The following is a 27507-nucleotide window of genomic DNA, read 5'->3' as shown; positions in this document are numbered from 1 at the left end:
CTTTATCATTATTTTGGCTATCATAGGCAATATTCAAATTGTTACACATTTATAATTCTAGATACTGAAAATTTGACCTAAACTGGTCTTGTTTGTTTTGAGAAGCATTATTGATTTTATTGTCAGCTCATTATTGGGGGTCCCAGTCATGCTCTGTATGACTGTACCTGGCTCGTTTTGATTGTGGTGGTGGTAGCTTCAAGACCACATACAAGTAGTCCAAATAGTCACTTACTACAAAAACTATAAATTAACTTGCGTCATTATTAAAACCACCATTGCAGTAAGCTCAAAGGAAATAACCAGCAACTAACTCAAGTAGCTTCTGTTTCCCAAACATAAGAAAAGCTCAAGTCAAGAATGTGATGGAATACTTAATACTTGCTTGAACTAATGCAGCCATACCAAAACTGTTAGCTTGACACCATCCTGAACAGGCAGTTCACATGATTGGTGCCCCTGCCTTTAGACTCAATATTCACGCTCTCCACCGCTAAACAACCATGATTGCAGAATGTATGATCCACAGGATGCACAGCAACAACTTTGGCAGCACCTCCTTCCCCTGCAATTATTGAGAAGGATGAGATCAACAATGTGATGGGAGCATCACCGTGTCAAGGTCTCATGTTGTCCTGACATGGAGGTATATTACAGTTCTTTCAATGTCACTGACCCAATATCCAGATACTCTTTCCCTAGCACCATTGTGGGGATACCTTCAGTACACAAGTTGCAGCAATTTAAGGAGAAGGCCTATGCCAATAAATACAATCCTCTAAGAATTGGCCAAATTCTGCGAACAAATACTAAAAATAAAATTGTGAATAAAATGTTCAATTGAATAATAATTTAACTTCTATGTGGAAAGCTGTCAGTAATTTTGAACAGGATAGCACAGACAGTTCTAGAAGTAATGCGTAAAAGTGAACAGAGACTATGGCAAATCTTCTGTTATTCTTTGTTTTCTCTGTGCGTGGTCAACACTCAGCCACAGAAATGTAAAATAAATCTAAATTACAATTAACTACAATGATAAATTAGCTGTACTGCTGAGCTAAGTAGCACTGAAATATCCAAGATCGCATCCTATTTTGATCTGTGCTGTTTCTTTCTACTTTGTCTCCTCTTGTCACCCTTGATCAGGCACCAATTGCTGGCAAACTTTCAAGCTTCGGTTCATGTAGAAAATCAAAAAATAAGTACATTTCAGGATTTGTACTCTTCTGACCAGCTTTGTGGGAATAATGTGCTTAGACATGCGGTTGGTTGATATTTAGTTGGGGAATCTATACCATTTGTCTGACTTGTAGCTGATTTTTATCTTCAGTAACATAGAACACACTCTGGGTGTTGTTCTGAATTGCTATTGTACAAGTAAAGGTTTGCTTCCAACTGTCCCCCTCATTAGTGGATCTTCTGTGGCATTACTCAGTCTGAGGTCCAGAGCACAATTTGTGTTATTTATTGATTAAGGTGGAGTTTTGTTTAATCTGGCCTGTTCATTTAAGGCTGCTGCTCAGCAACCTTGTGAGAAAGTGATTTAAATAGGCATGTCAGTCAATAAGGTCAGTTCAGAGGCCAATTGCTGTTGCTGAGAGGCTTGAGTAAATTCCCAGCTCCTCCCCTTGGGCATATGACAGACTATAAAGGCTAGGAAAAACAAGTAGAGAATGATTGTATTTCTTTTTTTGTTATGCTGTTTTAGAAATAACATTTGAGCTAATCAAGTGCCATGTGTGACAAAGTGCACATTTTCGATGAGACAGTGGTCACTTGAGGGGTGCATGATTCCATTTAAAGATCCACTCCAAAATATACATATTTTCCAAATCCAAGGAAATTAAAAAAAGACAATTTGCTTTAATAAATATAAACAGAAAATGCTGGAAATACTCAGCGGATCTGGCAGTATCTGTGGAGAGAGAAACCAAGCTAATGTTTCAAACCTGTTTCTCTTTCCACAGATGCTGTCAGACCTACTGAATATTTCCAGCATTTTTAGTTTTTACTTCAGATTTCCAGCATCTGCAGTATTTTGCTTTTGTATCACATTTCTGCTTTATCCACCTTGATGCTACTTGCTAATTGAATAGCTGTAAATAGGTTATTTATCCTGTGTAAATATTTCCACAGTAAAGCAGCAGCATACTATTGTGCAGTTGTTCCAAATTAATTGCACATTCTTTCTATTTGATTGACATTTTTGTAAGCTAATGACCTGGTTGGTAATGTGTTTGGATGCCACATAATCACACCTGTTAGGGAAGAAAGCAATCTGGTTGTCATTGGTTCAATCAAATGAAGTGACAGTATTTTATTGATACTAATTGACGTTCCTTGGTTGACTCAGCCTACCCACTACTTGTCCTGTAAGAGAATATTACCAGAAGTTGGCACCTTCTATATTTGCTTTCTATTCTTCTACCTACAGACAGTAAACCAGATGACTCTAGTGTGTTTGCTACCAGAGGAGAGATGAGAGCCGGATTTCTGCCCAGTGCTCTGGCCCCACTGTAACCTTGCCATTTTTCCTGGCTCGGGCCCATTTTGTGTGCATTGCTGGCTTTCAGCAGGATCCCCACCATCAAAAGGGAGTTCGCTGCTGTTACAGTGAGATAAGTCAGTGGTGTTGCAGCAACAGAAGAAGACAGGACAAGGGATCTTAAAGGGACAGAAGAACTTTCAATGAGATGGAAGAAGAGGAAAGCCAAGCACTGGCCTGATATTCTGCTGAGTGCTATTTCCGTCTTTGACATAGGGCTCCCTGCTACTCTTTGCCTAGTGGCCCCTGAGATCAGCAGAAGCAGGACCAGTGAAGAGTGAAAGCAAATGAATATCCAGGACATATCACTTTGCCATCATTTACATGTGGCAGGATAACCTGGACCCGGCTACTTCCCTGTTGAAGGAGAGAAAGGGAAAGCCAGGTTGGTGGTTTTAAGGGGAAGGTTGTCATAGTAGGCTTTCCCCACCCAATTCATTTTCAGTTTTTGCTGCTATATAAATGATATAGCGGAATAAACTCCAGCCATAGAAGTATGATTCAAATGTAGAGTTCAATGCAGAGCTTTTACTGTGCCCTATGTCATAATGGTGAAAGACAACTCGGTGGATATCAGGGCAAAAGCATGGCTCTATGTATTCAGATGTTGCTTGATTGTACATCTTAGAATGCAAGATATCTTTCCCTTTAAATATCTCCATCCCAAAATATATAGAAGTATACATTTTACAATTTTTTTGTTGTCTGTAACAGTCTTTTTATACATTGGTTTATCTCTGGATTATTAATGTCTGCCTGCATACCTTGATATAGTGCTTGAACTATGGAAACGTTTGCCTGAAATATTTGGTGCATATATTTTTTTAAGATGCTTTCTTTAGCTGAGGTTTGCAAAATGTAGCCACAGCCTGCATTTTATTGCAGAAATCCATGGCAAACGATGGCATCCAACCGTTTCTCTTCAAACAAAATGATCAGCTGAGCAGCAGCTTGCCCATAGCCACAGCTTAAGCCCCGTTCACACCACAGCTGTACATTAGTCTTCATTGTGCAAGTTTGCAGCTGGTTTTCCAAGTGTATGCTAAATTGTGCAGCAGTTGTTTACACTGACCGCCATAGCGGTTAGAACACCCCCACACCCCCCACCCCTCACTAAGGGATTTGTACAGAGCTGTGCAGCAGGAGGATTTGTATTAGGTTGGCATCAATGGCTGATGTGAATCTTCTATCTTCCTCTGGGAGAAAGAAAATGGACTTCACATGACAGGCTGGTGATTTCACTGCCAGCCGATGTCCGGGCTGATTTTGGGCAATAATTGAGTGTAATGAGAGGGATAGAGGGATCAGATCAGAGTCGATGTATTACGATTCAGACTGAATGGGATGTTTGATGGGGCTACAGTGAAAGCACTACAAAGCTCACAATGGGTCAGTAAAGGGGTTAAATACAATTAAGTTTGACACTTGATCGGAACAGAATTTTTAATTCTAATATCCCAGAATACCACACTAACTACCAGCACTTATCTAAAGCAAAACACATCACTCATGCTATCCATTACTGTGCTATAATTATGTTAAGTGAAGCAGAACTGAATCGATACAGTAATTTATCAGTTTCCTGATTGAATATTCTAACGTGATACAGATTGTAGGTACAGTTGATTCCTTCTAAGTGATTAACCTTTTTGCCACAAAATTTTATTCACTGATAGAACTGTTCCCTTAACAATGCTGTTTCCTTTCCTTTATTGCTGTGATGCATTGATGCCTAATTTTAGAAAGAACACTATTCCATTAATTTTAATTTGCAATGTTTTATAAGGCATATGAGATGCAACCAAGCAGCAAAAGGCTGTAGAATGCAACATAAAATATGAGTCTGCATAAATACTGTGCTCTGAACAATCCAAAAATGTGTCTTTTGATAGGAACGTACAGTAAAGTAATAAAAAAGCATTTGATTTGAAATTTGGTTCATTTGACAATAATGTTTTATTCACATTTTTTTGGAGTAACTATTTATATTAAGTTAAATTTACCATTCTTCAAAATTTTTGCGTTCTAAATTGTTTATCAGTTCCATTTTAGTAGTTATCAAACTTAGCAATTAGAAATGAGAGCAATTACACTTAATTGTTGTGAGGCACACTCAGCAGATGGCAAAAAGAAATTTTAAGTTTTCAACTTCAATTATTTTGACTGTTCTGTCTGTTTTTAAAATTTGACACCTGAAATGTTTTCAGTGCAACTAAAATATTTGTCTCTGTGTGTGTGTGTGTGTGTGTGTTTCTAATGTGATATGATCTCTTCAGAATGATGGAATTGGAGCGCGTAACACAAGTTGTTGAAAAATAGCATGGTTGCACTGCTTTGAAAATAATTATTCTTTTTCAGCAAGCTTATTGTTACATTATGTTCATACAGTCTTCCAGTTGTTCTGTATTGTGTGTTAGGACTGTACTAGGAGGAGGACAGTTCTAAAAATATACATATTGATTTTCGGAAGGAATTCTCCTTTGCGTTATCAGGCGCTCACTGTTTACCTGTGTTGCTCCACAGCACAGCATGCTGGTGTAATCTTGTGATGTGGCCAGTGCAGAACTGAACGGCTGTAAGGTCACACAAAATGCCTTTTTGATGACAGCTGTTTGAATGAGAAATTACTTTGTTCTTGGTTGTAACATACTGCTTCAGAAAGCTAGAACTAGTGTCTAAACAATATAGGCATTTGGTTTTTTGCAATGTGCACATTAACAATATGAAATGCATTTGACATCTTACCTAATTTATAAAGGCTGTTGTGCCCAAATACAGAATTACTTTCCATTTTGATATGTTCTTGTTACAGTTGTGCTATTCACTGAAATTGGAACCCAAGATTTATTAGTAGAAGTGCTGTTGCATGTTGACCTGTGCTTTAGTCTGTTTACTATCTCCTTCATTCAGTATCCTGCGGGTTAAGTTATTTTTCAAAAAAAGTAACGAGGTGTTGAAAAGAAAAAAAAATTAGACTATTTTATTTGGCAACTGAAATTAGAGCTTTCTTTTAGCTGTTGTATTTATGTGCAGATTTTGGTTGGCAGGATATGCTACGCAAGAAATATTAATGGACTTCTTCAGTTTGAAGCAAATATTCTTCTTACAGTGACTGTAGCCCCTGATCCAGTGGCATAGTGTGCATCTAGACTTATGATGAAGCAAACATGTTTTTCTGCACAGCCAAGAAAAGCAATTTATACCTGTATTACCTGCACTTGTTTAATTTGGACCAAACTGGTTTCTTACCCGCTGCTCACTTAACGTGTGATGGCGTGAACTGTAGCTATGCCAGAGAAATTCTCAAAATGGTTGCCAAGCTCTAAAATGGCTGCCAAGGGCAAAACTGAGCGCTTGGTTCAAAACTGTAACTGCGTTCTCAGGGATTTCGTCTTCATTTTTTAAAAGAGAATGTGGCTGGATTTGGCAGCTGCTCCTTGGCACAGACAGCAATAATGTCATCCAGCAATTCAAGCAGTAAATACACAATTCACTTGCTGTATTTGGCAGGCTTATGTACAGAGCACAATAGTAAGGGAAGCAAAACAGTTGTAAAATGGCTGCCACATAAAGGCCTTTGTCTGTGTAAATCATAAAAAGGAGAACTATTTTACATTTTATTTAAAAAGCTGCATGCTGAGGGAAAGTTGGCTTTGAAATCCATAAGCTTCAAGTACAAATACTCTGAAGAAAACCGTATAATCTTGTACTTGGAATCAGTCTTCATGAATACTTAAAATGGCGTCTGCTATTACATAAAATGGCTGATGTGAAAGCCACGTCAAGACACCATGTGCTGTAGTGCAAAGGGTTTTGCGCAGGCGTAGTTTGCTTCAAATTTCAAGCCTGTTTTATTTCAGTGCTATGGTGTAGAAATACAGACTCTGACTTCAGCTCCTTTGTTTGTTGGCACATCATTAGCAACTGGTAAATATTAACAGGAAAATAAATTGACAAGCTGCTGTACCTTAGCCAACATCTATTTTTGTGTCAGAGGAGACTAATGAAATGTGAGTGAATTAAATCACATTGATGCTAGAGCCGATTAGGACTTTAGCATAGTGTAAATGCCAGAGGTAGTGTCCAACTTTACAGTAAATTGGCGATGGCATAATGGGGATTCCCTGTCTCTGCAGCAGGCGACCTGAACTTGGACGCTGTATTCAGATCTTGGATGGGTGCTGCTTGGAGCTTCTGCTGGTCTATCTGGCACCTGCCCCAGAGTAGAACAAGGTGGTTATGTGGCAGCAAAACAGAAAAGGAAGACAGAGGAGGGCAAGGAGCAGCTTTTTACCTCGATTGAAAAATTGGAGCAGGTTCAAGTTACACAGTACAAACACTCTATTTCTGTGACTGAGGAGTTGGCTGTGAAGATGGGTTTTTAGGATTATTGTGGCACTTGGCAAGGAATTGATGCTTTCAAGATACTAGATGCGTATACACAAAGTTGCCTGCCAGAGGATGGCTTGTGTTGCCAAATGGAGCAGAGCTTAGAAGAGAAATGTGAAATAGGACAGTTCATTAGAGGTTAGCTTGTTGGATATCCATCTCATCTGTTGATCAGTCAGACTGTACTCCTATTTTCTGGCCTAGTTATTACTATATTTCAAAATCTTCTGCAGCCACAGATATAGTCCATCTGCCTCAGGCTGTTTGATGTGATTTTCCTGAATTGCTATTCAGAAATTAGCTTTTGAAAATAAAAAGGCAATACCCAACTTGCAGGCATTACAGTACTTTAGATGTTTAGGTTACAATGGTGTCTTATGGGATAATGTTGATGCCATCGACAGCAGAGAGTTGAATATTTGCATGTTCTTGGGCATGACAGGGTAGATGCATTTCCCTCATGGAGGAATCTAGAACTAGGGGATGCTGTTTAAAAATAAGGGGTTTCCCATTTAAGATGGAGATGGGGAGGAATTTCTTCTCTGAGGGTCATTATTCTTTGGAATTCACTACTCCAGAGAGCAGTGGAGGCTAGATCATTGAATATGTTCAAGGCTGAATTAGATTTTTTATCGACAAGGGAGTCAAAGGTTTTGTGGAGCAGGCAAAGTGGAGTTCAACGTTCTTATTGAATGGCAGATTGGGCTTGAGGGGACAAATAGCATAATCTTGCTCCTATTTCTTAAGTTCTAGGATATCTTGAACAAAACTTGATCCCTATTGTATGTTGCTTAGTACGTTTTGCAACTCCTTGGATAATGAAGCAGTCTGTGTCCACATGGAGCAAGACCTGGATGACATTCAGACTTGGTCTGATAAGTGGCAAGTAACATTTGCACCACACATTGCCAGGCGATGACCATCCCCAACAAGAAAGAGTCTAATCACCTCTCCTTCACATTCAATAGCATAACCATCAACAGCTCCCCCAATATTAACATCTGGAGGTCACCAGTGACCAGTATGAGCAATAAATGGGTCTTGGTTCAGAGCTGCAAATGGTACTAAGCAACATGTAATAGAAATCAAGTTTTGTTCAAAATGCCCTAGAAATAAGAAATAGGAGGAGGTATATGCTATTTTCCCCCTCGAGCCCAATCTGCCATTCAATAAGAACATTTGTCACAACTCACTGGGGATAGTGTGCTGCAATATCGATCCTCACTGCTCCCTGAGCCGCGACAAATGTGAAAAAGTTTGATCAATGCATCTAATTGTTTAATTTAGGTTAACAGAATACGATAACCAGGTTTGTAAACTTAACAAGTAAATAACTGTCTATTGAACAAATAGTCTTTAACCAGTGGCAAAAGAAAGAAATATGGACTGCAAATTTCCAACTCTATAACCTAAACTGTACCCCTTCTTAAATCCCTATACACACACATACAAGACACATAAGACACACAAAAAACATGGATTTTAAGGATGGGATAAAACAGTTCAATAACACCAATTCCAGAGTACAAGATTTGATGGGCTGATTTTGGTCGATGTCTTCCAAATTCCTTTCAGTTTTTTGTTGATGACACGAAGTGGTCTTCCAGAACTTTCAGTCTTTAGTTCACCGGTTGAGTACTTGCCTTTCAGTGTCATTAACGGTGATTTTCCCCTTTTCCCTTGACAGGGGTTTTCAGAGAGAGAGAGAGGTTATAGAGATATGAGGAGAAAAAGCCAGCTAGCTGCTATTGTAGAATTACTGGAATCTGACACACACAGGAGGCAGAGGTTTTAGGTCTTCTTCCTTTTGGGCTAGGAGCTATTCTGCTGCATTGCTCTCACACAAACCCTGGTCACCTTGTCAGGAGCCAATTAAAACGTTGCCAGGCAGTTCCCCATTAGACCAGACTCCTCCTCGGCACCAGTCTGTCTTTCATGGCACACTCTGTTCCAGGAGAGCAACATTGTATATATCCCTCACACTGTTCCAGTAGACATGCCCTTCAAATTGCAGCCATTGTAATTTTAATCCACAGTTCAACAGAAATAAAAAAGACATGTTCTTTACACATTCAACTCCACTTTCCTGCCTGCTCACTGAAATCTTTGACTTCCTTGTCCCTAACTGAACAAGCCATATAAATACTGTGATTACAAGAGTAGATCAGAGGCTGGGAATTCTGTTGTGAGTCACTCACCTCCTGACTCCCTATAGCCATTCTACCATCTACAGGCAGAAGTCAGGAGTATGATGGAATACTCTCCACTTGCCTGGCCAAGTGCAGCTCCAACAACACTTGAGAAGCTCAACACTATCCAGGACAAAGCAGCCTGCTTGATTGGCACCCCATGCATCATGTTAAACATTCACTATTTCCCCAATGGTGCACCATGACTGCAGTGTATACCATCTACAAGATGTACTGCAGCAACCTGCCAAACCTCTGAACAGCAGTACCTCCCAAATTCTTAACCTCTAAAAGCTTAAAGACTGCAAGCTCATGGGAGCATCACCACCTCCAAGCTCTCCTAAAAGTTACACGCCATCCTAACTTAAATACATTGTCAGCCCTTCATTTTTGCCTGATCAAAATCTGGAACTCCCTACTTTAGAGCACTGTGGCTGTACTTCCATCACACAGAGTACAGAGGTTCAAGAAGATGGCTCACTGTCACCTTCTCAAGGGTAATTAAGTATGAGCAATAAATGCTGACCTTGCCAACAAATCCCACGTCCTATGAATTAATTTAAAAAAAATACTGATCCTACAGAAAAAGCTACAGGAAAGTACTGGTTTTACCTGAATGCAGGGACAGCAAGTATTTCCATTTAATCTACTGAGGAGAAGACCTGATCAGCTTGGTAAGTGTGGAATGTTTTCTTTTTAAACAGACTTCTCATATAATAGAAGTAGTTTAAATCCATTGTTGATAAAATTTGCGTAAACCAATTTTGTGATTTAAGTTTATGAATTTACATGAATAAAGCCCTTAGTTTATTTACCTGAGTATTGATGCATTTTCCATGTGGTTGCGACAGTCCTTCTTACATTTTTGTGCATGTGCATTTGGAAGATACTCATTAAGTAGTCTCTTCTGTGTCTCACTACAAATGAGTCAGCTTCATCAATATATCTTGTGATAATCCCTGGGGATATAATCATTTCAGAGGAACACACCCATAAGAGATAGGAAGACAACGAATCCTTAAAGAAGGCAAAATCAAAGACATACTACTTGGAAAACAGCATGCATTTTGTGTTGTTGAGTAGCTGAAGACTGACTGCTGTACAAGGCAACTATAAAATACACTGCAGAGAATATACTACCTGCAAGAATTCATTAATCATTCAATACCATTCTTCCAGAGCCTCCTGAAACTGCTCAGTCAAACCATTGTCAACGTCCATGTAAGCATACAATCGGGTAATATACCAATGTGGTCACTTAGAGTTATATTATGCAATTGGGTGGGGCAGATTGGGTGGCATAGGCTGGCGTTTTGATTGTTGAGAGATCTCTCAAGTTATTTCCCTCCTTCCATCCAGACATAGTGCCCTGTGGAAGATCCTTCAAATCCTTGGGTCCTCTCAAACTTCAGGTCTCAGCATGTTGTGAACCTATAAATTGGACAAAGTTGTAAAATTTCATTATACAGCTGATGCTAAAATATTATATTGGTTAATACAATACTTCTACACTCTTCTAAAATATTTTACTGCTGTCAGCATTGAAATTATTGCACCACTGGAGGTAATAGGCCAGTTTGGCATTACAGATGCGAATCTCACCTGCTTGAAAACTTCCAAGAAAAACACTTTTTTAAAAATAAGCAATATTTTATTCAACATAAAAGAAGGAAAAGGTAAAAATTGGACATGTTAGGCACATTCATTTTAATGGCTGGTAAATCATAGGCAATGGGTTTCCAATTTCTGTTTTCCTCCGCCAATGGGTATAATTCATTCATGTTAATATTCATATATGCTTTCTTTCAAGTAATATCTATTCCCTTACAGTAATTTGCTCAGATCACAGTGAAGATAACTACATTGAACTGTACATATCAATTTTAAAATATAAGAGGATATTTAGTTTACCTTATATTTCTTCAAGCCAAATATGCCTACCTTTCTCACTTCTATTCCCAGTACCATCTCTCCTCTTTCTGTGTCAAATACTCAGTTCCATTCTTTACATAAGAAGGAAGCCTTCATAGTTTTGTTTGTGCATCTTACTGATTGTAACAGTTTCTGGAACATTTTGTAATATGTAGTGATGCTTTGGCCTATAGTCATAGTGGCATTAATAGTCTTATGTAGAAAGTGCATTAACTGGTTCCAATTGTACCAAATATTTTTCAATGTAAATATTACACATGGGTAAATGCGTTATTAACAATGTATCAAAACACTACAATATAAAGAAGATGCAAACTTTTGCCATGTGATAAGTATTAGCTGGGTACAGTTAATCAGTATTGGTGTGTGACATTTCCACATACATGAGAATGTATGCAAGGTCCTTTAAATTGCTGCATTTTGAAAAGCACTAATAACAGTTTCAGTCATCCTAACTTTGGTGTATCAAGGCTTCTTCCAAGTGTGATCTATAATATCAGTAGATGGTGTCTGGAGTGACTTTGATCTGAATACTTGGACCCGCTCTCAATAATTTTCTGTATTGACATGTTCAGTCCACAAATGTAAAAAAATGTCAACTTTTTTTGAATTTGAAAATTAGCATCAATTCTGCCCAAAGTAGCCTTAAGGCATAAACTTGCATTTACTAAATGACAAATGACAACTGATATTTGGTGTGTCGAGTTTCTGCATCCCCCTCTCTCCAACTGCTGAGGCTTCAAATCTGTTGAAGTTTTGCAGATGGTCCTGTTTACTAATCTAATATAAAGTTAAATATAATGGCAACTTCTTTCTTGCATTCAAAGATGCAGTTTTTTTAAATAAAAGGCATTGCTATTTTTAATGTTCTTTCCAAAGGCAACATCCTGTACACTGAATTTCCATTGACTATTAGTGGCATGGAAAGCAAGACATTCACATGTGCACCATTGTATTCTTTAAGAGAATCAAGTACTGATTGGTGTTTTAATTACACAAATTTATGAGTTTTGTTCCATTCCTAACTAAACCACATGATTATTAGAAATGAGGAATGTATTTATTTGAAAGAAATGTTACAGATAATTTTGGGAGTTTCACTGAGCTTATCTGTGCTTGGGCCTCCCCACTACCATTTATTTTCCATCACAAAACTGCACCTCAATCAATCCCCTTTTCTTGCATGGTGAAATTTTACTTTTTACTTTCAAAACCTGTGTTTTCTATGATTTCCATGATTAAAATAAATGGCAGAAAGGTGGCTGCAGTGTGTGCTCTGTACCTCTGAGGAGACAGACTAGGTTAGAACACTCTCCTAAGTTCCATGTTGGTTTTTAATGAAGGGTCAAATTTTTCCAGTTTATTCAGATCATTGTGAGTGGTTGTTGATGGAACTGATCATGGAGACTTACTGAACTGCTGAAGTAAAATGAGGCATTTGTGAATGTGAGGGTTATCAAGCTGGTTAAGGGTAGGTGTAGGAAGCTAATTTATTTTTGGAGAATAGGGGAGGGAAGGGTTAGTATGGACAAATGCAAAGCAATTACTCATTGCTAGCAGGGATAAATTTATATCTCTTTTTATCTTGGTGATAAAATAAATATGTAAATTCTCCACAGTTGTTTATCGTTTTAATTCAGTTCGTTTCAGACACTTACATTTATCTACAGGCTGGATATCTGTGACAAAATTTGGAGTTGAATTTTCAGAGCTTTACTGTATCCTAACTATTGAGGCCTTGTAAAGGGATCATGTCTCTGTGGAGACACATTATCCTTCTATCCTTTGTGTGAACCTTTTGCAGCTCATTTCAAAACATGGAGTCAGCGTTCTCTGAATTTATCCAATGCCTCAGAAATGTTCCAGCAACTCTTCTTGGTCAAATTTTGACAGGAGAAATAATCATAAAATCTAATTAGGGAGACAGTTGCAGGAATGTTGAGGACACTTTGCAGAATGATAATGGATCATTGGTATATACAGTATGATCTACTCATAGAAATTCACATGTCCACATTGTATCAATTACTTTTGATAATTGCATCTATGCATATTTGCGAATAGGTTATCAAAATGCACTCAAGTTATGAATAATGTGGTATATGCAAATTCATTCAATTTAGTTTTTATATATATTATATAGACATTACTGTAAAGAAGAATATTCCCCCTCTCAAGATGTTGAGGTAGAAATTGAACTTTGTTTTCCAATGGGTGCCAAATGTCAACTGAAAGTTGTCCAACCTGATACTGGGTTGGGTCATTTTTCAGGCATCATTGCTGGATGCCTAAAACCTGCGTTAAGTACCACACATAGGTAAATGAGAGATCTAACACCTGTTTTAGTCCCAGACTTCCTAAATTGGATATGACAGAGCGGAGCAGGAACCTTGCGTGCTCCGGTTTGGATTCTTAAGCAGTCTCTGGGTGACTGCCACCAATAGGTAAATTTTTTAAAAGGAATTACAGAGCAATAAAAAAAATTGCTAGAAGGAATAGGAGTGCAACCTTAGCTCCATAGTATTCCAATTCCCACATTCCCCAGCCCCTCCCCCTTACTGATTCCACCTTATCCCCGAGACATTCCTGCAAATGGCCTAATAGCCTGTGAAAACATAGCAGACACCGGCAGCTCACTCTCTTAGTACTAATGAGATCCTTGGTCCAATTTTGGACTAGCTTCGGGCCTCTTGATTCCATTCAATACCAAGGAAGTACTGCAATGTCAGATGTTCCATCCTTTGCTTGCAATATTAAACTTGCCTGTGTACATGGTACAAGTGAATTTTAAAAAAATAAAGACCAGTGACTTTTCCTGGTGCCCTAGCTGGCCAATATTCTTTCCTAAGCCACATAAACAATCTTTTTGCTGCTTATGGACTTAATGACTCCAATTCAATTTACATGCAGTGTTTTGGGTTGTTTCTGAGTGGTGATGCCACAACATATAAATGGAGAGTCTTGCTTGGCTGAAGTTTAACCCCTGACTTCCCTTTTGCTTTTGTATTTGGCTTTAAAAGATTAGCCACTTCTTCTTTCTGCTGCTTCATTAGTTTTTGCCTTCAACTTTTCTCATTTAAAACCTTTCATGGGGTGCATTTTACATGTCCCCAGTGAGTGTGGTTTCAGCTGGGGGCGCACATAAAATAGGGTGGGTGCCACCCCACCACCATCCTGCCCACTGCCAAGCTCACCTCAAAATACAGGGGCTGGGTGGGTGTAGAAATCAGCAGACCACCCCGCCCTATTTAAATAAATAATCAAAGGTCAATTAGCTTTCTAACAAGCCACTTGACCCTGATAATAGCTGCCCATGCCATTGGGTGGAAGTTGGGTTCCTCCTGGCCCATAGTGTGGTGTGCCTGTTGTTCAAAGCCAGAGGTGTCTCAGCCACAGCTCTTTGTCCAATAGGACCGTAACACTGGCTCCCATGTCCAATTTAAAGCTTGTGAGATGGCCGTTAACTGAAATGCCTGCATTCCAAAATGAAAATCAAGGACCTTTGACCTCACCCAAGAAGCATGTCCTCTTGGTGTGCAGCCTTAACCTCATGAATCATCTTTGGGTCTTCTGTGTGTTTAGATACTTTGGCCTTGCACAGTTTTCCGAAGTGTCCAATTCTGTTACACTGAAAGCAATGGGCTGAAATTGCAGGACATTGATCTTGCCTGTGGGCGCTTTGCTCCACAATGCTTGTATGGTCAGTCTACTGGTCAGTTAGGGTATTGCTTCCCTTGGCCTGGAGTGCACCTGTTTCTGTGCTGTTTAACTAACTAGATTGTGGAGTTTCCTTTGTACCACAATTTATTTTCTCCTCTTAAAGTGGACTTATGCTCCACACAGAGTCCAGACTGCCTAACAATCTGGATAGCTTTCTTGAGGGTTAGATCTTCCTTCATTTGCAGCATGTCTGAAAGTGCGTTGTCCGCTGGTCCTACAACGATTCAATCTTTGATAAGTTTTTAGGTCTCCATATTCACAGCCTTCAGCCATCTTGCACAGATCATTAATGAATGAGTTAACAGGTTCTCCTGGCTGCTTGTTAAATTTAGCCATTTTGAGGATTTTGTTGTTTCTTAGGTTAAAATAAACATTGAATGACTTAATACTTCATCAAATTTAGCAGAGGATTCGTTGATCCCTTGTCTAGCAATAATGTTGTCCACTATCAGGCCTACCAAGTAAAGCAATATGTTAACTTGATGAGCTTCTGTGTTTTTACATATATCCAAGGAACCTTTTTCCCCATAGTCCCCAATTATTTGATTGACCTGGGCCTTGGATAAGTCCAAATTGATCTGAAAGAGAGAATTTCTGATCCATGGTTAAAAAATATTAGTGTATGTTCAGCTTTAAGTGGTTGCTGAAATTCAAGATGGCGCCGTGTTCATTTGAAGACAGAAGATTTACCTGCACTTGCCTGTTTTGATGGGCTCCCACTGCAGTGGCGCTCACACTGAATCTTGAAAAAATTTTAAACAATGGATGCTTGGATCGACTAGCTGCAGACTTCTCCTTTTCAGCACTGAGCTTTAGGATCGGAAAAGTGTCGAATCCTGGCCTTTGCTGGTCTTTAAAGCTGATTCTTTAGCCGTGATTCTTTGGAATTAATTAATTAACAATTTTTCTTTCTTCTTGGAGCGAGCTTGACGACACATATTCAAGTACCGACACGGGAATCCAGTTGGCCACGATGCTTTCAGTTGCGGGCTGCTCTGACTTTTAAAAGACTGAAAACTTTTTTAAACTAGTTCTGGCCAAGAGCTTAATTTTTTAGCTCGCCCCTGCTAGGCCCTTTGACTCTGCAATCTGTGGGTATCCAAACTGGACTTCCACGAGATCTCTGGAGTCCTCAGCTGCACAGTGGAGGTTTTTTTGTCTGCCCTCTGCTCCCAATTCTGTATGGAATTTCTGTCAAGCAATCTCCTTCTGTGTCTTCAGGTGCTTTTTGTCAGGTCAGAATACCGTTCCTTTAATTTTACAGCCTTTGAATTTATTTCTGTTCCAGCTTTCCTGAGATTCTGGGTTTTTCCAAGAGCTACCACCGTGTTGTAAGATATTGAATGCCACTCAATAGGTCTTCATAGTCTTAAGTAGGTTAACTATATGTATTTATTAACTACAAGAATTGTGTACACATATACAGTAAAGATTCAAGCTCGAAGCTGTCTCCATGCTTGCTTGTGCACACAGCTCTGTCCAGCACTAGACTGACCCCGAGGTGGGGGCCATATATTCTTTTACATCACTGGCTGGCAGCTTCGGAGGACAGGACTTCCTCCCCAAGAAGGGGTGCAAGTCCCACACTGCCCTAATTTAGCGCGCCTGCAGCATGTCCACACCAATTTTGCTTCCAGAGTTGGGGGAGGGCGATCTGTCTGCCCGCCTGTAATATGCTGCCCCAAATTTGCTGTTACAGTAAGTTGGATAACCACCCATTACATTTTAAAAGTGGAGATTGTTGCTCCAGTAATGGCTGCACAATGAACCTTCCCTTCAGCTACCACTGTACCATGTGAGCACCATTTAGAATAAAATTTCAGAGCCTTTTCATTTATTTCCATCTTCTTTTAAATCAGAGTAGGCAGAGGGCCCCAAGGCATGACGTTTTTTAATTTGCTTGCAGAAAATGAATTGTCCACTTTGTTTTTCTTGGCTAGTCCCTTACCCTGTCACCCTGAGGTTCTCTTACATATGCTGCTAATTATTTCAAGATTCGATGAATTGGCAGGCTGCTTTCTACTGTTCTGACTCTGCGGCCTGCAGCTCACTGGAGGGGAGCAGAGAAGGAAGGACATAGATCCTCCCTCCCTAAGCGCACACACATGCATTATTTTTGCCTGCCAGTTTTTAAAGGGACAGGATATCAGGTGGGATAAAGGATCCCATGATACTATTTGAAGAAAGGCAGGTGAGTTTTCCCGAGTGTCTGCAAATATTTATCCCTTAACAGAGATTACTAATACAAATTATTTGGCCATTATCGCATTGCTGTTTGTGGGATCATCCTTTTTGAAAATTGGAAACTGTGTTTCCAAAAATTACAACAATGCAAGCACTTAAAAAAAACTTCATTGGCTGTAAAGCACTTTGGGACATCCTGAGGTTGTGAAAGGTGCTATATAAATGCAAGTCTTTATCTTTTCAAATCTTATTTTAAAATATGTAGTTAAAGAAAATGGTAAGTTTGATTTATCGATCATCAAAAATTCCAAAATGAATGATGTCCTTTCAACATGGAAGAGAAAGTCAAGCAGGCTGCCAATTTCCTATCACCTTTTTTGCGTTCCCAACACAGTCGAATCTCATTTACATCATATTTACCAATAATACAGCAGCACTCCAGTGCGAGCAGACATTGTTTGTCCATGAAATATAAGAAATAAAAAGTGCAAAGTAGCTTATTGTAATAATCTCATCCAATTTGAGTTTGTTAAAATGATTTCTTAGAGTGGCATGAAGCAAGAACAGTGAATGGGTTACCTATCAGTCTTGTTAGTTGGGGGAAGACATAAAACATAGAGAGGGGAAATTGAAGAAAGTAAAACTAATGCCCTGGCAAAGTTCCCATGGTCTCCCTATGTCTGAAAGAGGTAGCAGATTATCACATTCCAGTTCCTTATCAGTATTGCTTTAAACTGGCCACCCAGAGATGCAGAGCAATGACATCTTTCAACCTTCCCCAGTTATATATGGGGACTAACTTGGCGTCAGTTCAATGCTCATCTTAGTGCCTTCTATACTCTCCTGGTAGTTTAAATGCACTGAGCCACTGCAGTGCTTAAAAATAATTAACTTTTTAATGTTGGAGAAAGAGAGAAACATTAAATTATGTTTTTGAATCAATATTTGCCTGTTTCCCTAGAGACATCTGAGTTGACAGAAGAATCAGACTTAATTTTAAATAATATTTAACTTTTTTCATTGCTAACATAAATTATTCCCATACATAACTTGGTTTGAATGTCCTCCCTGATGAAAATCATTCAACTGCAGGACCGGTATCATGATCTTGGAATGTGATCATTTTAATAAACGACTCTTATGTGTATGATAACAGAAACCAAACACCTGTCCTCGCATCAGATCATTTAATATAGCAGATGTGACAAGATATGTTACAAGAAAAAATTTTGTTACTTTTCAAAAAAATTAAAACCAATTTATATGCCACTGCATTGATTATGGACTAGTATTATTCAAATGCAGCCCTAACCTATGTATCTTAAAAGCGTTAATGTTGTCATCAAAATAATGCTAATTCAAAAACTTAGGTTTGGAAAGTAAGTGTGATGATTCATGTAGCATTATAATATAATCCTCCCATAAGAAAACCCTTAATTTGTAATTTTTAAACTGAATGTTTTCTGAATTATTACATATAATATTGCAGATACTATTGGCATTCATCCGGCAGTATCTCTTTAACAATGTTTTTTGGCAACTAAAGAATTATCAGCAAAAGTTTTTTAAAAAATTCTAGATGCTTTCTCAGATAATACTTGTGATGTTTCACGGCTTGGCAGTGGCCATGGGTCTCCTTTGAGGCTTTTTGCCAAAGGATATGAAGGGTTTGAGGTAGACTGCCAGAATGAGTCACTGTTCACTTTTTTTTTTCATAATGTCACTCTGCCAAGGCCTTGGACCCTTTCTATTTTCATTCTTTGTGGGCTTTCCTTCCCACAACAGTGTGGTTTTGCTTTAGCCAGCTGAATGTTTATTTCATGCTAGGTGTCATTTCTCCCTCGAGGAATGCCTTCCCCATTCAGCCTACACTGCAAGTCAAATTACTTAACAATTCAGAAATGATTTAAAGAACATAAAAAAAACAAAATTAATTGTGTTTTGTCCTAGCACAAGGGCCATTACCGCTATCTTTGATTAATCATGCAATTGTCTATGCTTGCAGAATTTTTCAATGCCCACTTATGTTAGATTTACCAGAAAATAGGAAACCCTGGAGGGTAACCAGGAATATCCTCTATGAAATGTGGAATATTACAGTACATGTAGGAAGTTCCCAAACACTTCAATAAGACCTGGAAAAATGTATATTTTAAAACCCAGATTGCATTTCACAACATTGTCGCTAAACCATACAATGCTCCATGGTTTAATAGTTAATGAAATGTCAGACAGGCCAAAATATTCTCCCTTCACTGTTCTAGATGAGTAATCAAAACTCTAAAATCGGAAGTCCGATGTTTCAAATGTTAAGTCAGAATATTCCTATTGCAGTCATGGAGAAAAAAAAATTGTTCTAATTTAGGAAGAATGTTTTCTGTTTGGAGAAAATATCTGACCAACTTCCTTTTTCTTTCTTTTGATACAATAAAGTAAAAGTTCACAATGCTCTGTGTGTTCAAGCTCCGTTCTTAGACATTTGTAACGTGTGTTGTTAACTCCTACTGGGCCAAATCTTTCCTCCTGAATAAATAGGAGACACTCCATTGTGTATACCTCCTCAGCACCGATCCTTAGGGCACTTCTCTGTTCAGTTCCCCAACACGAATTGAATGGACATCCCACTCAGCCCATCTGCCCAGCACACTCCCCAGGACACTACATTGTAAGTGTATCTTTTCATTATCGACCCCTAAAATATTGCATTCAGTACATTTCCCAAAACCTATCCTGGCACACACCATTCAGTACATCTCCCCATTCTAGTATTTATCTCCTAACAAGTACCTTTGCTCCTCTATTTTAGCCAATTTTTCATTGAGATCTAAGTTTTACCTCAAACGGACATTACCCTAAGCTTCTGAGACAGCCTTTATTGTGGAATTTTATCAAAGACTTTCTTCAAGTCTGGATGTAACACATCATAGAGCCTTAACTTATCCACTTAAACTTGGGAGCTAGGATGGAGTGTGCCAGCATGGTAAGGGTAGAATGAGAACTGCACACTAAATAATGCTAGCATGTAGTTGCTAAAGAGATGCAGAATGAGTGGTGAAGATGAGAGGAGGAAGAGCGCCAGTATGACATGGGGAGTTGGAGTATTAAGTCAGCACCAGCTTAAATTGAGGGCAATGGGAACAAGAGTGCCAGGTTGAATTCAGGAAAGGGATGCCAAGGAGGAGTAGAGTCAATATGAATTTGAGGGGCTGGGAAGTTGATGGCAGAAAAGAGTCTAGCTTTAACTGTGGAAGAGGAGGAGCAGAGTTTTAGCATGAATGAAGAACCTTGGAGGGGGAGAGAATGCCTCTGTGAACCAGGATGGAGATTGGACTAATTGCTGAGGAGTTAAAATGCCTCTGGATTAGAGGGTTGGTCAGTGTGTTCATGGTAAACTGTACGAGGGGGTGTGGAGTAGATGATTGACTCTGAAAGTGAAGATTGAATGTTGAAAACCAAAATGCCACATTTCATTTCCTTTTTGTTTACATGTAGTATATATAAATTGTAAAATATGGAAGTTCTTAACATTCACCAGAATAAGGCCCCAGGCATGGATGAATGAGGGAAGGATCTTTAAGAGCGCATGCACTTCTAAATCTGGTGCCACAGTCTTGATTAGTGTAATCATACGGTCAGTAAGATTGGGTTCTAAAACACTTTTCGCTATTCAGCAAATTATTTTCAGAAATGAAAATTAATTAAAAATGTTCTTCTTCCACTGCATTATCTGCTGCTCCTGGGTTAAGCTGTGCAGAAAATCTTCCTGTTCTGCTTAACTAATAATAGAATCATTTTTAACTTTTGGAAATGACCCTTCTTTTGTTATAAAAACGCGATGTTTGCATTCATAATAGATGCCAAAATACTTAAGTTCACTGAATAAAGGGTGTTAAAAATCTTGGCAGTGGGGGATACTCCTGACCATTCTGGAAATTATATCTTCTGCCTTAGGCAATTGTATTCTCCATCAGGCTTATGGTACGTACTTATAATTGATTTTCTCTAGTACGAATGGAAGAATGTTGACTATAGTTACAGCTTAAGTTACAAGTCTGTGCCCTCACTGTACTTTCAGTGTAATTACTCCATTTCCCATGTCATTTGCCATATCTAGGTCAACTTCTGAGTTGCTAACTATTTTGGGGATGTTACAACCTTGTTCAAGCTGTTGGTCAACTTTGATTCATTTCTTAGGTTACCAAAAATGTATAATGAAACTTGCCAACTTGAAAATAAACTGAGTTTATTGGCTCATTCAATGCTTCGGTTTTTACCCTCCACTTTCTTTCTTTACATGCCTTTTGCCACCTGCTGATGAGCTCCTTCTTTATACCAAAGTTCATTTAATGTAAAATTAATTTTCTCTAGTTAAAGTTTAAGATACAGTTTTTGAACAATGAAAAATTAATCAAGGCAGAATTAAAGTAATCCAGCCTTGAGCAACAAAATTTGGATGGGACTGGAAGGAGTTACGCTTCAGCAAGTCCAGTGGTTTCAACATATTCAAAGATATGAACATTGGGAAGAAGAGCTATAACCAGTCTGAGGAGCAGAAGAAAATTAGAATTATTATAATAGGTAAAAGTCTGTTCCATCTATTACCTTTGCATCATACCCCCCTGTCCCTTCATGTTCCAGCTTTTACCAGTCCCTTGGAGGCAATTTGCAGGCAGGGGAGCAAGCAATATAGGCAAAAAAATTGACGTTCCAGTTCCCCAAGTGTTTCCGCATCCTCCCCATTTTTCCCAGACAGCAATCAGCCCAGCAGTGGTGAGAAACTGATTAAGTTTGTTAAATGGACAATTAGCAGCTATTTACCAAGGTCAATGCAATATTGATAGCGTTGCCCAGGCCCACGCTATGTCAGGAGCTTGCCTACACAGGGGAGGCGATTGCACAGCGAGAGATTGAAATAGCATGGAAATAAGATGCAATCTAACTGTTTATTGGTGCAAATGGCAAGCCTGAGGGCGCGCCCAGGCAGAGGCTTGCCTTTGCAAGAGCAACTCCTGGAGCCTGCACTCACAGTGCATGATGTGGCTGCCGGTTCCCTCAGCCTTTTCTTGCAGCCGTCTCACTTTGCCCTCCTTTGAGGCTTTTGCCTCAGTGGCACACTGACACAGCAGCCATTGTGAAGGCTGTCAATGCATTAATTGGCCCTCTGCCATCCTTTTTTATTCTTTCACGTGATGTGGGCATTGCTGGCTAGGCCAGCATTTATTGCCCATCCCTAATTGCCCTTGAGAAGGCGGTGGTGAGCTGCTGCCTTGAACAGCTGCAGTCCATGTGTTGTAGCAACACACACAGTGCTGTTAAGAAGGGAGTTCCAGGATTTTGACCCAGTGACAGTGAAGGAATGGTGATATAGTTCCAAGTCAGGATGGTGTGTGGCTTGGAGGGGACTTAAAGGTGGTGGCATTCCCATGTATTTGCTGCCCTTGTCCTTCTAGGTGATAGAGGTTGCAGGTTTGGAAAGTGCTGTCAAAGGAGCCTTGGTGAGTTGCTGCACTGCAACTTGTAGATGGCACACACTGCTACCGCTGTGCATCAGTGGAAGAGGGTGTGAATTTTTAATGTGGTGGATGGGGTGCCAATCTAGCAGGCTGCTCTATCCTGGATATTGTCGAGCTTCTCGAGTGTTGTTGGAGCTACGCTCACCCAAGCAAGTGGAGAGTACTTCCATCACATTTCAGACTTGTGCTTTGTAGATTGTGGACAGAGTTTAGGGAGTCAGGAGATGAGCTGCTAGCCACAGAATTCCCAGTCTCTGACCTGCTCTTGTAGCCACAGTATTTATATGGTTAGCCCAGTTCAGTTTCTGGTCAATGATAACCCCTAGGATATTGATAGTGGGGGATTCAGTGAAGGTAATGTCATTGAATGTAAAGGGAAGTTGGTTGGATTTTCTCTTGTTGGGGATTATAGTAATTATGGTTTTATTTAGTATGTAATGTACCTTTAAGAATAATATGCATTAGGAGAGATCACGTGATCTGTAATAACCAATAGTAGAGTAGCGTGAGCTACTTGAGCAGTCAGTGTAGAGATAGAGTTGGAGTTGAAAGCACACGTGTAGTAGCTGCTGAGTATGTTGTAAATAAACTTAAAGTTTCCACCCAAGAAGTGTCTCCAAATCAACTCCATCATTAACAGTACAACTCAGCCACCCTTAGAACAGAGATGGTGAATGCCTGGCATTTGTGTGGCACAAATGTTACTTGCCACTTATCAGCCCAAGCCTGAATGTTACCCAGGTCTTGCTGCATATGAACACAGACTGCTTCAGTATCTGAGGAATCATGAATGGTAGTGAACATTGTGCAATCATCAGCAAACATCCCCATTTCTGACCTTATGATGAAGGGAAGGTCATTGATGAAGCAGCTGAAGATGTTTAGGCCTAGGACACTACCCTGAGAAACTCCTGCTGTGATGCCCTGGAACTGAGGTGATTGACCTCCAACAACCACAACTGTCTTCTTTAGTGCTAGGTATGACTCCAATTAGTGAAGAGTTTTCTCTCTGATTCCCATTGACTCCAGTTTTGTTAGGGCTCCTTGTTGCCACACTCGGTCAAATTCTACCTTGATGTCAAGGGCAGTCACTCTAAGCTCACCTACTGAGTTTTAGCTCTTTTTTTTCATATTTGGACTAAGGCTGTAACGAGGTCAGGAGCTGAGTGGCCCTGGCGGAACACAAACTGAACGTTATTGAGCAGGTTATTGCTGAGTAAGTGCTGCATGACAGCACTGTCGACAACACCTTCTATCACTTTGCTGATGATCAAGAGTGGATGATGGGGTGGTAATTGGCCACGTTGAATTTGTCCTGCTTTTTGAGAACATACCTGGGCAAGTTTTCTGGTGCAGCTGTACTGGAACAGCTTGGTTAGGGGCATGGTTAGTTCTGGAGCACAAGTCTTCAGTACCGTTGCTGGAATGTTGCCAAGGCCCATATCCTTTGCAGTATCCAAGCTGTCCAAGCATTCAGCTGTTTCTTCATATCAGGTGAAGTGAATCGAATTGGCTGAAGGCTTACGTCTGTGATGCTGGGGACCTCAGGAGGAGGCCAAGACGGATCATCCACTCAGCCTTTCTGGCTGAAGATTGTTGCAAATGCTTAAGCCTTGCCTTTTGCACTGATATGCTGGGCTCCACCGTCATTGAGGTTGGGGATATTTGTGGACCCTCCTCTTCCAGTTAGTTATTTAAACATCCACCACCATTCTTAACTGGATGTGGCAGGACTGCAAGCTTAGATCTGATCCGTTGATTGTAGGATCGTTTAGCTCTGTCTTCGCATGCTGCTTCCACTGTTTGGCACACAAATAGTTCTGTGTTATAGCTTCACCAGGTTGACACCTCATTTTTAGGTATGCCTGCTGCTGCTCCTGGCATGCCCTCCTGCACTCTTCATTGAACTAGGGTTAATCTACCGGCTTGATGGCAATGATAGAGTATGGAATGTGCTGGTCCATGAGGTTACAGATTGTGGTTGTATACAATTCTACTGCTGTTGATGGCCCACACCAATGTCCAGTGCCTCATGGATGTCCAGCTTTGAGTTGATAGGTCTGTTTGAAATCTATCCCATTTAGCATGGTGGTAGTGTCACACAATACATTGGGGATATCCTCAATGTGAAGACAGGTCTTTGTCTCCACAAGGACTGTGTGGTGGTCACTCTTACCAATACTGTCATTGACAGATACATCTGTGATAGGTAGATTGGTGAGGATGAGGTCAAATAGGTTTTTCCTTCTTGGTCATCTGCCAGTTCCACGTAAGAGGCGGGAAGAGAACTTGGGGTCAAAGGGAATCAGCGGGAAGTCCACCTGCCGTAGACTCAGTCTAACAGCTGTTTCCTTCAGGACTCAGCCATCGCGGTCAATGGTGGTGCTATCAATCCATTCTTGGTGATGGACATTGAAGTCCTCCACCCGGAGTACGTTCTGCACCCTTGCCACCCTCGGTGCTTCTTCCAAGTAATGTTCAACATGGTGGAGTACTTGTTCATCAGCTGAGGGAGGGCAGTATGTGGTATCCAGCAAGAGGTTTCCTTGCCCATATTTGACCTGATAACATGAGGCTTCATGGGATCCAGAGTCGCTGTTGGGGACTCCCAGGGCAATTCTCTCCTGACTGTATACCACTATGCTGCCACCTTCGGTGGGTCTGTCCTGTCGGTGAGACAGGACATACCCAGGGATGGTGATGGCGGTGCCTGGGACATTACCTGTAAGATATTACTCCAAGTATGACTATGTCAAGTTGTTGCTTGACTTGTCTGTGGAACAGTTCTCCCAATTTTGTTAGAAGCTTCCAGATGTTAGTAAGGAGGACGTCTGTCGTCTCTATTTGGATGACAAATTCAAAGGTGTCCTGGTTGACTCACAAGAAAAATTACACCCCCTCCTGGAATTCCACACACACACACACACACACACACCCCCCCCCCCCCCCCCCCCCCACCAACCCCCTGCCTCTTACCTGGAAACTGGCAGATGACCAGGGCCTGCCTGATCTTGCCCTGTTGGCATCTGCTTTACTCCCTCTTCCTATTCATAATGAAAACACATTCTGAGTTAAAATCAAGCCATTAGATCTCTGAAGGCAGAGGGGCACGTTAGTGGGGTGGTGAAAAAGGCATATGGGACACCTGCCTTTATCAATCGAGGCACAGATTACAAAAGTAGGGAGGTCATGTTGGAGTTGTATAGAACCTTGGTGAGACCACAGCTGGAGTACTGTGTGCAGTTCTGGTCGCCACATTATAGGAAGGATGTGATTGCACTGGAGGGGTTGCAGAGGAGATTCACCAGGATGTTGCCTGGGATGAAACATTTAAGTTCTGAAGAGAGGTTGGATAGACTTGGGTTGTTTTCGTTGGAGCAGAGAAGACTGAGGGGTGACCTGATCGAAGTGTACAAGATTATGAGGGGCATGGACAGGGTGGATAGGGAGCAGCTGTTCCCCTTAGTTGAAGGGTCAGTCACAAGGGGGCATAAGTTCAAGGTGAGGGGCAGGAGGTTTAGGGGGATGTGAGGAAAATCTTTTTTACCCAGAGGGTGGTGGTGGTCTGGAATGCACTGCCTGGGAGGGTGGTGGAGGCAGGTTGCCTCACATCGTTTAAAAAGTACCTGGATGAGCACTTGGCACATCATAACGTTCAAGGCTATGGGCCAAGTGCTGGTAAATGGGCTTAGGTAGGTAGGTCAGATGTTTCTTACGTGTCGGTGCAGACTCAATGGGCCAAAGGGCCTCTTCTGCTCTGTGACTCTGTGATTCTTAGAATCACTACCTTAAAATTCCTGATCAGGTGGTAAGATTGTACATCAGACATTCACTTCTAACCTGGACTCTGAACATTTCCCTGCGTGTATTCTTATTTTCCAGATCATTAAATTGTTATCTTTTTTAATCAGTATTTTAACGCAGCTCCCATGTTAGTACCAAAAAGGAATACTCTGAAAGAGAGTTAAAATGATATGGCACTGAACTAGCCCATTTATAAACATTAACTTTAGCTACATTATTTTTAATTAAGAGAAATTTTGCAAAGGTTAACAAGATTGAGACGATATTATGGGCAGTGCTGGAGCTCTGTTACTGAATAGCTTTTGCATCTCAATTTGGAAGTTGTTTCTTTTCCTGAAATTAGTGTTTCAAGTTTCTGTTTTTGCCCAGGGCTCCAACAATAGCAGGAAGCCAGTTTTCAAACAGCTTCGACATGCAGGGATTGTTCAGGAACTCATGTCTGGACTCCTGTTGCTTACTGACTCAGGTATTTTTCTTCAGACTTATCTGGTAAGAGGCAGAGTTGGAAAATCTTTCACTATCACTCGGGTAGACAGGAGTACCCTAGCAGCAGGCAGCTCTAGACTCATGATGATTGTGTCAGCTAGAACTGGCCTTTCAGATGCAAGAAATATTCTACATAACTAAATTGAATGGAGCCCTACAGGCTATATATTTCATTAGATCCCAAGGGAAGTGTGGGGCATGGCTTCCTTCTGCTTAGCTGGGATTTAGCCAAGAACATTCTCCAGGCCTAGTTTCTACAACAGGCCTGTCTTAAAAAAACTTTTACCAATCACCCGAAGGGCTATAAATTTGACATTTCCCACAGATCCTTCGAGGCAGTTATGTTGCTGTGTCAGCAATATGCACAAGATCATGTGTTCTCTATTGTTTAACTGAGAACAGTTGAGACTTTAGGGAAACCAAATGTTTTCTCTCACTGTCTTCAGCTTTCAACACTGAAGATGTGAAAAACAGCAGAGCCATTTTACTAGTTTTGAACCTCTTGCCCTGTGACGACAAATAAACAAATAATAAATCCCCTTTGGCAAAAATGTAAACAAATATTAATGTGTCTAGAAATTTCAGTACTTTTTTCTTTTTGAAAAATTAACCCTTGCTCTTCCATGAAATCGGCTTGCCTTTGCTGCTGTGAGGTGAGAATGTGGTTTTGGCACTTGCTGTAGAAGTATAAAGAGACATTCTGGCAGGAATTACATCCTATTGAGTCTGGGACACCCTCTTTGCT

General features: G+C 40.3%; 1 protein-coding gene and 1 long non-coding RNA gene across 17 annotated transcripts in view; both read left to right on the top strand.

Annotated features, from left to right (window-relative positions):
- LOC144692392 (uncharacterized) overlaps positions 1 to 4477 on the top strand; it is a 38224-nt gene extending 33747 nt beyond the window's left edge. The window contains exon 2 of the long non-coding RNA XR_013579314.1: positions 2435 to 4477. This is a non-coding gene — a long non-coding RNA (uncharacterized LOC144692392). The remainder of the gene's footprint in view (positions 1 to 2434) is intronic.
- nfia (nuclear factor I/A) overlaps positions 1 to 27507 on the top strand; it is an 801190-nt gene that overhangs the window by 462092 nt on the left and 311591 nt on the right. The gene's annotated exons all lie outside the window — the stretch shown is intronic.

Source organism: Cetorhinus maximus, chromosome 17 (assembly GCF_964194155.1).
Source record: "Cetorhinus maximus chromosome 17, sCetMax3.hap1.1, whole genome shotgun sequence".
In the NCBI taxonomy this organism is placed as follows: Eukaryota; Metazoa; Chordata; class Chondrichthyes; order Lamniformes; family Cetorhinidae; genus Cetorhinus; species Cetorhinus maximus.
This window is presented reverse-complemented; position numbering and strand designations above follow the sequence as displayed.